Source organism: Schistocerca piceifrons, chromosome 1 (assembly GCF_021461385.2).
Source record: "Schistocerca piceifrons isolate TAMUIC-IGC-003096 chromosome 1, iqSchPice1.1, whole genome shotgun sequence".
In the NCBI taxonomy this organism is placed as follows: Eukaryota; Metazoa; Arthropoda; class Insecta; order Orthoptera; family Acrididae; genus Schistocerca; species Schistocerca piceifrons.
The window spans coordinates 158,744,223-158,755,857 of NC_060138.1; the positions used below are offsets into that span (position 1 = coordinate 158,744,223).

At 45.2% G+C, this 11,635-nt stretch overlaps 1 pseudogene; it reads left to right on the forward strand.

The window, feature by feature from the left end:
- The first annotated feature begins 777 nt into the window (after positions 1-777).
- Positions 778-895, forward strand: LOC124722874 (annotated as a pseudogene).
- Positions 896-11,635: the final 10,740 nt, after the last annotated feature.

The following is an 11,635-nucleotide window of genomic DNA, read 5'->3' on the forward strand; positions in this document are numbered from 1 at the left end:
AATAAGTTATCGCAGATTTTTTAAAGTCAATTTTTGTTTTTGACTGGTTTGATGCTTTCCTCCACCTATTCCTATCTTGCGCTAATTCATTTCTACGCAAATGTCCCACCGAACAAGCTCTATAATAATTTTGCGTATTTTGGTTTGCCTTTACAATATCTTCCAACTGCTGCGCCTTTCACCAGGTTAACTATTCTCGGTTGACCCAGTAGATGTTCCATGAACTCCCCCATACCTATACTAAGACGAACTTCTATCCTCTTCTGTACTCATATACTCTTTTTAGTGCTTCTTTATTTTTTAATTTGTTTGTTAAGCTTTAAAATTCTTCGATTGTACGATATTTCAATTGCTTCCAGTTTGTTCTTCTTCCCGTTTCGCATCCACAAAATTCTGTGCTCCACACGTTCATTTTAAGGAACTTTTTCCACATTTCCACGTTAGTATTTGATACCAATAGAGCTATGTTACCGAAGGAAGATTTATTCGTCGATGTCAATGTATTTCTGATATTTTCTTGAGCTGGTCCGTCCTGTGCTATCTTGTTTGCTAGACAGAATTCTGTCACTTCTTTCATCACAGTGGCGTCCCCAGTTTTGACATTGTGTACGTCCGTATTTTTCTTTTTTATACTCTTTATCATCTGTGTCACTGTTCTGTTTAATATTACGTTACGGTTGTTATCATGTCCTTCCAAGAGGTCTAGCAAGAAACTTTATGTCTTTTACAAACCTCTTTCCTGTTCCGAACTTTTCATTCGCTTTAGTTATTCCTTTAGGCAACGGTCTTGCCGCAGTGGATACACCGGTTCCCGTGAGATCACCGAAGATAAGCGCTGTCGGGCGTGGTCGGCACTTGGACGGGTGACCAGCCAAGCCGCCATGTGCTGTTGCCATTTTTCGGGCTGAACTCAGGCTCGTGATGCCAATTGAGGAGTCAAGAATATCATCATAACGACCGGGAGAGCGGTGTGCTGACCACACGGCCTTCCTATCCGTATCCTCCACTGAGGATGACACAGCGGTCGGATGGTCCCGATGGGTCACTTGTGGCCTGAAGACGGAGTGCTTTCTTTCTTGTTTTTTTTTTTTCCTTTGTTGGACGTTCGATAAGCTATGGTAAGCTGCCTCCTGCTCAACACCCTTCTCAACAAGAAAACGTAGACATTCCACTTGTATTAGTCTGTCTCGAGTTTTGCGGTTGATTCGTCTGTCTCTATACTTTAGCCCTAATCTTTGTGGTACAATTTCACTGCTGATGATTTCTCTTCAAACTGCATTTCATTTCCGAGTGAAAGACGAATTTTTATTTTCTAATAATTTTCTTTTCTCGTAATCAAATTCATCTTCCCCCAACATTCTTCAGGTCAGCTGTTCATGAGAACGACGTGCCAGACTAATCGTCCGATAGTTTTCACTGAGTAACTGACTGGCAGAGGTGATTTGTGCTCTGCCTGAGCTCACTAGTTTGCGAACGACATGTCTGCAGAAGCTGGCGAGCAAGAAGAGAGGTCGGGTGCCGCGTCAAAGACCAGAGGCGACGCGAGAGCAAAGGCGCGCCCGGTGGCCGCTCTGATTAAAAGTCAATCAGAGGTGCGCCGCCGGAAGGCGCCTAATGAAAGCGGCGGCGTCGCCGGCGTCTCGGCGCTGCTGTCTGAGCGCGGGCGGCAATAAAGTACGCGCACAGCGCCGGCGCCGGCGTCGCGACTCCCAACCAGCGCCGCCGCCGGACGAAATTTCTTAATCTATATACACGGCGGCGCCCGCGGCAGCCAGCGCCGAGATCACAAGCGCTTCTTTCCCCATTACGCGATGCAAATCAGCGCCTAATTTTAATTTTGCGTGTATTAAAGTCGGCCGCAGCTGACGCGGATTACCGCTTTCATGTGCCCGGGCCCGCCTCGGCGCCTCAGGACTGGCTGGGCTGCCGCCGCCTCGAGACCGGCGCCTTCCCCGCGCTTATGGAGGAAGCCGGCGGCGGTCGGGACCACTTTTAGCGCGCTTACCGGCGAGGAAGGCTGTCTCTGAAGCTCCGTTTTTCTCTGACATTATTCTCGTCTGCCAAAATGAGTGTATTTAAACCTCTTTACAGAGATAAGTTGTGTCGACGACGTGCATTTAAGAAGATGTAAATTAAATACACTCTTACTGTACCCTGCAAAATACTAAAAGAGGTTGAAGAAGAGCTGAGAAGAAAACTGATCGACTCAGATGTCATAGGCGCATAAGTTGAGCCCTTGAGACGTAATTTGGTATATCCAAAACGTATCAGTCGTAAAGTTGGGGAGTCCTCTGCCGTCGGACGTTAATATCTCAATAGTGTGCGGTGGTGGTATACGGTTTTAGACCTGCCAACTGCACTGAATCACTCAGATAACTGTTGACCGTTATAATAAATATTTCCACGTCACTAGTGTAGAGGTGCCAACGGCCTTGCCACATTGGTAATACTGGTTTCCGCCAGATAACCGAAGTTAAGCGCTGTCGGGCTTTGCTAGCACTTGGACGGGTGACCGTCCAGGTCTAACGAGGGCTGTAGGCAAGTGGGGTACAATCAGCCCTTGTGATGCCAATTGAGATACTACTTCACTGATGACAAGCGGCTCGGGTCACGAAAATTGACGACGGCCGAGAGAGCGGTGTGCTGACCACATGCCACTTCACATCCGCACACAGAAACGCCTTACGGCGGAAGATGACACGGTTGTCGGTCGGTACCGTTGGGCCTTCCGAGGCCTGTCTGTATTGAATTTAACAGTAGAGGGCGTTATGTGTAACAGCCACGGTGAGACGAAGAGATGGAAATAGTACAAGAAATCGTGGTGGCTAAAATGCAACTGATTACAATCCATTTTCACAGAAAAAATAAACGAGATGTTCTCTGAACTTATTTTCGTATATAGTAGGAGTTGGCGTACGTCAGTACTTGATCAAATTAAGAATTTTCTACTTCGATCAGAGAAATGAAAACAGCCTCTCAATAATGCAGTCTGAGTTAAGAGTTTGGAATTTAGAACACATTCAATAGTCATTTCACTATCTTCAGTCGCTGACTTGATTACGAAACAAACATTTCACTTTTTGTCTCGAAAACACTGAATTGTTATACGATTATTATCCCAGCCCGAAATTCGTGTTGTGGCAGTAACATCATTGACTCAGATCAGTCGGTCGTACTGCAATACGTACAGCGACCACTTGCGACATTCCACGACATATTAGAGAAAATATGGCTGATAATTTGTCCTATTGAACAGTTCTATTACAGGTAGCTGTTGCGTTCCAGGAGAGCGTTCCTGTCGGTAGCCGCAGTACTTTAGGAGTACCACCGATCGTGAAGTAGCGTGATGCACGAATGTAGAATGCAGAACGACTGCGATGTTAGTACACTCATTAGTGTGAGATCATGGTTTGACTGACGTACGCCGGCCTGTGTGGCCGAGCGGTTCTAGGCGCTACAGTCTGGAACCGCGCGACCGCTACGGTCGCAGGTTCGAGTCCTGCCTCGGGCATGGATGTGTGTGATGCCCTTAGGTTAGTTGGGTTTAATTAGTTCTAAGTTCTAGGGTACTGATGACCTCAGAAGATGAGTCCCATAGTGCTCAGAGCCATTTGAACCATATTGAACTGACGTAAGAGACACATCAAGTTCGAGGTTGTGTAGGTGCAGCCCGCTACGTAAAGTGTGTGCCATCAGTGTATTGATTCGGCAGGAAAGAGTTAACAGTCACAGGAGACAATACGGTGATGACAAGGGGCGCTGTCGGCTAACGCAAATCGTAGTAGCGTATAGGATAATCACATCGCAGCGAATCACTGACCAGCGACAAGAATAAAATATGTGTAGCCAGGTCATACCACTCCACGTCGTCGCCGCGGAGCACAGAAACCACCACTCCAAACGTGTACCTCCAGTTACTCACTGATCCCAAGGCACCGCCGTTTGCGACTTCAGTCGTGTGAGCAAGAGCTCATTGGCGAGCTGGGTGGAGGTCTGTTGTGTTTTCTGATGACTACTGGTTCTGCCTCGGTGCCAGTGATGGCCGTGTGTTGGTCACAAGGAGACCAGCTGAGGGCCGGCAACCAACCTGACTGTCTACTAGATGCATTGGTGTTATGTCCTGAGGTGCGCGTGCAGGAGTACTCTCGTGGTTATCCCACGCACCCTCACTGAAAATTTGCGCGTCAGTCTGGTGATTGGGCTTGTTGTGCTGCCATTCATAAACAAAATTCCACGGGGTGTTTTCCAACTGGATGGCGCTCGCCCACGTACCACTGTTATGATTCAACAAGGTCTACAGAGTGTCGAATGTTGCGCTGACCTGGTCGATCATCAGATATGTCTCCAATCGAGCAGGTATGGGACATTATCGGAAGACAGTTCTAGCGTCATCCACAAACAGCATTAACCGTCCCTGCAACAGGCATGGAACTCCAGCACACAAATTGACAATCGGCGCCTGCATAAATCCATGCACGCCCGTTTGCAGGCTTGCGTTCAACGTTCTTGAAGTTACTCCGGTTATTAATGTGCCAGCATTTCAAATTTGCGATGGCTTATCTCGCGCTTATATTAACGTGTGATCTTGCGATGTTAATCACTTAAATATGTTACCTAGACAAATGTACTCTACATCTATTATTTGCAATTTTTTTTCGTGAATGTAATTTGTAAAATTTTTTGCGGGGAGCATGGTTTAAGTTTTTATGTTGGTAATGCCACGTAGCGCTCTGTATGAAAATCACTGACTGTGCTGTGTGCAATCTGTGGCTGGTTGCCATTGTTGGAATGTCTGCTGTTGTAGTGTTGGGCAGTTGGATGTTAACAGCGCGTAGCGTTCCGCAGTTAGAGGTGAGCCGCCAGCAGTGGTGGATGTGGGGAGACAAATGGCGGAGTTCTGAGAGCGGACGATCTGGACGTGTGTCCGTCGGAAAAAGCAAATTTGTAAGACTGGATGTCATGAAGTGATATATATAATGACTTTTGAACATTATTAAGGTATATACATTGTTTATTCTCTGCCAAAATCTTTCATTTGCTAACTATGCCTATCAGTAGTTAGAATCTTTTAGTTAGCTGGCAGTATTGGCGCTCGATGTATTGCAGTAGTTCGAGTAACGAAGACTTTTGTGAGGTAAGTGATTCATGAAAGGTATAGGTTATTGTTAGTCAGGGCCATTCTTTTGTAGGGATTATTGAAAGTGAGATTGCCTTGTGCTAAAAATATTGTGTGTCAGTTTTAGTGATGATCAGAATAAGTAAAGAGAGAAATGTCTGAGTGCGTTCAGTTTTGCTCAGCTGTTTGAAAATCAAATAACGTAAGAGGTTTATCAGTACAGTCATTCATAAATTTTTCGATGAGGATGTTTCAAGCTCTATCTTTTTGTGTCCACTTTGTAGTCCAAGAGAAGTGTGGTACGCCGGCCGCTGTGGCCGAGCGGTTCTAGGCGCTTCAGTCCGGAAGCGTGCTGCTGCTACGGTCGCAGGTTCGAATCCTGCCTCGGGCATAGATGTGTGTGATGTCCTTGGGTTGGTTCGGTTTAAGTAGTTCTAAGTCTAGGCGACTGATGACCTCAGATGTTCTTCCATAGTGCTTAGAGCCCTTTCAACCCCCCCCCCCCCACCCTTTTCTGAAGTGTGGTACACTGTCCACTCCGCTAGATGATCCACGACTTTTTTGATCCGTGGCAGGTCTGTATTGATAGGCGTCACACGACTGTTAGCGGAACTCTGATGATATAAAGTGTGCACACATCGTTAAGTTTGTAATGACCCACTTGTGTACAAACTTTAACGAGTCACTCTGAAACTCAATTTCTACCAGTGGAAGAGCACCATTCTAGACGGCATATATCTGCGATCGATATGGTGATTGTGCTCCCCCGGCCCTTGCTCAGCAAAGACGTGCCCCGTGCAAAGCGAAGGCTCGTCGCTTGGGCTGGGCGCGGCGCGGAACGGTGGTGCCATCAGGAGCAGAGCAGAGCAGAGACAGGCCGCAGGGCGCGGGGCAGGCAGGTAGCGGTCGTCATTAGTCGCGGTCGCCGCTCGGGCCCCGCGCAGCAATTATGAAGGCGGGCGCTGCGTGCTGCGGTCCGTGATTGGGCGGCAGCCGCTGTGCTAATGGCGCGCCATCAACTCGATTACGGGCTCTCAGAGAAACCGCGCCAAACAAGCAGACACGCCGCTTCCGTCCCCGGGGAAGCACGGAGCTCGCAGGCGTCGCGCGGCGCGGCGCGGAACGCGCTCTGCGGTGGCAGCCCGCCCTGGCCTAGCCAAGCCTAGATCACTAACCTACCTGTCACAGTTAGAGATCGTAACTTTTCACGGCGAATTGAATGTTCAAATAACTTACGGGTTTGCTGCCGGGTGACGTCGTCGACCACCGCCGATATTTCGACAGGAGCACATCCTGCCATTCTCAAGGCACAACTGCAAGGAGGAAGCAATGTGCAAGGGAATTTAATACCTCGGTTCACAGAGGAGAAACAAGGAAGATACCGAACACAGAACAAGTAACCGCAGAGTCAACACGCAACCAAAGATAACCAACATCAGAAATATCTATAGCGACTATTAATCAACAGGTGAGGTAGCACTAATTCTGTCCCTCTGTTTTTTGATGAGAGACAGAGCCGGATTCCAAGCAGTATTTAAGCAAAATCCACCATCTCTGTTTATAAGGTTGCTTGATACTTTGATTTCAACAGCATCCCTTAAGGGGGGTAGGACGTCAAACGGGACGACTTGGAGCAGAAGACACACCAGAGTAGTTTTTAATTTCCACAGTGTATACTTTTAAAAATAAATTCATAAAACTTTGTCAGAATGACCAGAAAGGATAAAGGATTTGCACTTATAGTGGTGGAAGTTCAAAAATATTAGAAAATAATTTATTTTTTTACATTTGTGTTTCACCTTTTTTCTCTTACCATTGGCTGCATTTGTTGCTATAGGTACACTATTCTTCATAAGTAATGGAGATTCTTCGATGAATTTTGCACAGCATACAAACCATACTTACAGGTGTATGAAACTCTAGAATTTTCCAAATCTATTAAAAATGTGGTAAAATTGAGATAATTAACTATAAAATTGGAGTTTTTTCTAAACATGAAGTTTAAAATATACCAGCACATTCATTTTTTCATAAATTAAATAATTTCTAGAGTTTCATACACCTGTAAATATGGTTTGTATGCTGTGCAAAATTCATCGAAGAATCTCTCTGACTTATGAATAAACGTGTACCTACAGCAACAAAGGCAGCCAATAGAAGTGAAAAAACGATGAATTTTCACATGTAGAAAAATATTTTGTTATTTGTTTGAACTTCCATTGCTATTACTGTGAATCATCAATCCTTCCTGGTCATGCTGACAAAGTTTTATGAATTTATTCGTAAAAGTATAGACAGTGGAAATTAAAATGTCCTGTGGTGTCTCTCCTACTCCAAGACGGCCCGTTTGATGCCCTACCTCCCTTAATAACACTATCCCAATAGCTGGACGTGCAAGCCAGAATCTCCGTGTTGTTGTATTCCATAGGATGACCGGTGTCAAGGCAATATTCTGCAATAGCGGATATGCTCGGCTGTTGTAAGCGTGTGTGCCGCTTATGTTCAATACACCGGTCTTCCATAGTCCCGATTGTCTGACCAATATAAGACATGCCACAACTGCAAGGAATACGATAGACCCCAGCCTTAGGCAAACCGAGATAATCTTTTACGGACGCCAACAGGACCTTAATCTTAGAAGGTGGTCGAAAAACACATTTCACATCATATTTCCGATAAATACGGCCAGTCCTGTTGGAAATGCTTCCTACGTAAGGTAAATAGGCCGTAGACTTAGGTGCCACTTCGTTACTATCGTCACTCACCCGTAGCACAGAAGGCTGATAGCGCAACGCACGTTTTATCTGCCTCTCACTATAACCATTCTGACGGAAGGTGACTTCCAGATGTGATAACTCAGCTGCCATACTTTCAGGGTCTGAGATAACGTGGGCCCTGTACGAAGTACTCCTTCACGCTGAGCTGGATGGTGCCAACTATCAGCTCACAGATACAAGTTAGTGTGAGTAGGCTTCCTATAAACCGAGGTATTAAATTCCCTTGCACATTGCTTCCTCCTTGCAGGTGTGCCTTGAGAATGGCAGGGTGTGCTCCTGTTGAAATATCGGCGGTGGTCGACGGCGTCACCCGGCAGGAAACCCCTAAGTTATTGGAACATTGTCACAGTTTTATTCTTATAATAGTTCAGTGCAGCGAGCAATTCTTTCTGCATCTGACAAAGTCAATAACATTTTCAGTGGATTGCGTTCTATTTACCAGTCTTAATTGGCGCTTATCTTTATCACCGTGCTGTGATGTCGTATGATCAAAATTGTGGAGAGGATATTCTTATATTAATTTTGTGTTATTTATAGCTGGCTACCAGTTTCGAAAACGTCACAAGTCACATGTGCTGACAACTCTCTGTAACTAGTGTCTTAATTCCTGTAAGGATTGTGGATGAATGATGCGTTTCTGCCGCAACCGGGACTACTTTGTAAATAAATGGCCACACTGACAGCAAAAACAAGCGTAAAATTTCCTTGAATAGTAGGTTTCCCTATGTGATAATTAGATGAATTAGATGAAGTTGAAACAAATGAGCTCTCGGTCACAATTTTTAGTCTTTCTAGGTGAAATCCAATATACAGGAGTTGTAGAAAAATATGGAAACATCGCGAGAAACGTATGCTTCAACGTAACTGCAGATGCTAGCCTACTCTGCAGGTTTTGTTCGTTTATTTGGCCAGAAGCGGAACCTTTCGAAGGTCCTCTGGTCAGAGAAGTGTTCCGTGAAGTTGTGAGTCCATTACGTCGTAGATAAGTGAATTAGAACGTGGGAAAACTGTTGGTGTTCGTATGGTAGATGTTTTCGTAACAGAGGGATTCGTCGTATTCATTGTTCCAAGAGTCACCTTATCGAATATTTATAACGCATACAGAGAAAGCGTAAACTTCATCCGCTGACACAACGCGGTCGAAAGCGTTTGGTGACTGATCGTGACAGACGTAACTGAACAGGACTTTTGCGAAAAATAAGAGGACGATAGCTGCAAAAATCACTGCATAACTGTATTTCGCAGTTGCGAGATGTGTCAGCATCAAAGCAACACGAAAGGATCCCCAGAAGCAGGAAACTGCAGGGTGATCTTAAATTCCAGAACAGCACATTAGTGAAGCAAATGTCCGAAACATAAAAACGTTGTACCGAAGCAATAAAACCTGCACTGTGGAGCAGTGGAAGAAAATCATATGAACGGATGAGTCTTGATTCACGCAGTTTCCAACTTCTGGCTGAGTGAAACGCGGCTGAGGTTCGGCGATGATTTTAGCAGTAATATGGTGGTATTCCATGGTTAACCTACAAGGTGTCATTACTGCCAAGCATTATGTGACCATTTTGGCTGAACATGTTCTAACAATACCACCACTTGCAAAGTAGGTTAGAAATCAGATTAATAATGTTGCTCACGCAGCATATGTTCGCTTTATCGGGCAACAAGAAAGTTATTGACTCTGGATGGTATCGTCAGAATGGAAATAATAAAGTCACTGTAAAAAGTCATTAATGTTGGCACTTATCTTCAATGGATTCCCACGTAGATTTCGACGAAGTTGTTATGGCTCATCTTGTTGATTCTAGGGTGATTCGACTTTGACTGCTAGAAGGTCCAGATCTGTATTTTAGCAATATTTGAAGACCTAAGAAATGCGTTTTTCAGGAAATTCTTAATGATCAAACAATCCCAGATCAGAACAATGGTATGGTAGAAATGATTTTTGACTTGGTGTTCACGATCCACATTTTTAATAAACTTCTTGTAAATTCACATATACTTCTTCTTAATTGTCACATCATCAAGAAAACAGTTTTGTATAAATCTTCATATATTTAATTTCCACTTTAACCAAACACAAGACTTGGATGTTCTTTTACAAAGCAAAATAACAACTTAACTTCTGCAAAGTGAAACAAAGACTGCTCTGTGCGCATTCGCGCCATAACAGTTACAACCAAGTCAAAGATCACGACAGTATCACAGAAATGAATACACAGAAGAACCATATCACTGTAATATATCGATACATCGGAGTACCTATACGTTAATAAAACCAAATGTGAATATTGGCACAAAAATATGTCAATTCGCAGAAAAGTACTACGATATCACTGGTATCGAGAACTGGGGTTGGAGTGCCGTAATGGTCACGTAAATAAAGAACCACTATAATGCCCATTCCATGTTGCAATGCTTGCTACCCCATGGTTTCACTGTGCTCCAAGACGACATGAAACTGTTGACACATCTCGTTCCGTCCAGGACTTGTTGTCTGAGCACGAGGATGAATTGTCGCATCCCCCCTGGTCACAGTTAGCAGATCTCAATACTATTGTTTGTGGCCTACTTTGGAGAGAAATGTGCGTCATTGCTACCCATATTCATCATCGTTATCTGAACCAACAGCTAGTTTGCAAGGAGAATAATATAAGATTCTATTGAAAACCAAACGTGACTTGTAGTTACTCTGTCTGAGACGACACCGCATTAGGCACGGTGATGTATTATATTTCCACATTTTTGTCCAACCCCTATAATCGTTATCGCTAGTAGCATATTATGGAGATAATTTTCTTGTCGTTTGTCGTAGAATATCACAAAACGATTCGTGGCTGTTTCTTCTAGGATTCATTTCATACGTGTGCAAGAGACAGCGATAAAGTTTTGAAAGTTGTGTACGGGACAAGACGCTGTGAAGCAGACTTGAGAGGAAGCCGCAGGTAGCGGTAGCGCCGGCAAAGGGGGTCGGCAGACGCGGAAGACAATCTGCGTGGGCGGGCTAAGGACATGGAAATTGATTCATGTCGGAGGCGGCTTGATCAAAGCGATGAGCTGCCGCGAGCCCTCCTGCCGGCAGCGCCACAATGGCGGCGCCTTTCATACGAGACGTTGCACAGGCGGCCGTGACGCGCCTCCCAACGCCTGTGCGCCCGCGACCCGCCGTGCAGCCAGCTACTGGCCGAAGCGCCGGCCGGGGCAGATGCCTCAGTTCGCACACGGCACGCCTCTCGTTCTCAGCTACCGCTTACATTAGTAGATAATTATGTTGAGTTCCGCACACTGGGCACTAGAAAACGCACAGATCTCGTTCATCTATCGACAGTTTGCCGGTGGCGTGGCGTTTGTTTCTATGGCGCGCGGTCGCTGGCGGATTTCTCGGAAAGCTAGGAGAGTGTGGATTCCACGATTACAAATGGTGCAAGCCTATCTCGCTCGTCGATGTGTGGAGTGGTGAAAGACAATTATTTGGTTATGTGTGTACGTGAGAGCAGCGTTATAATGCAAAAGATACGTTCTGTGCACACTTTAACCCAATTCGTGCGCGTTATAAGGTAAAATTCTTTCACACTTTTACCACACCTCGTTGACTGGAGCAGCAAAGTCTTGCTAATGGTCACAAGAAGGCGATCAGAAGACTTTTGTGGTTTGACTGTGAAACTAACTAGTTTTGTGTATGAGAAAAACTTGTGAGGGATGCAGTCGTACGATACAAACACTTACATGCTCTCAGATTACCATA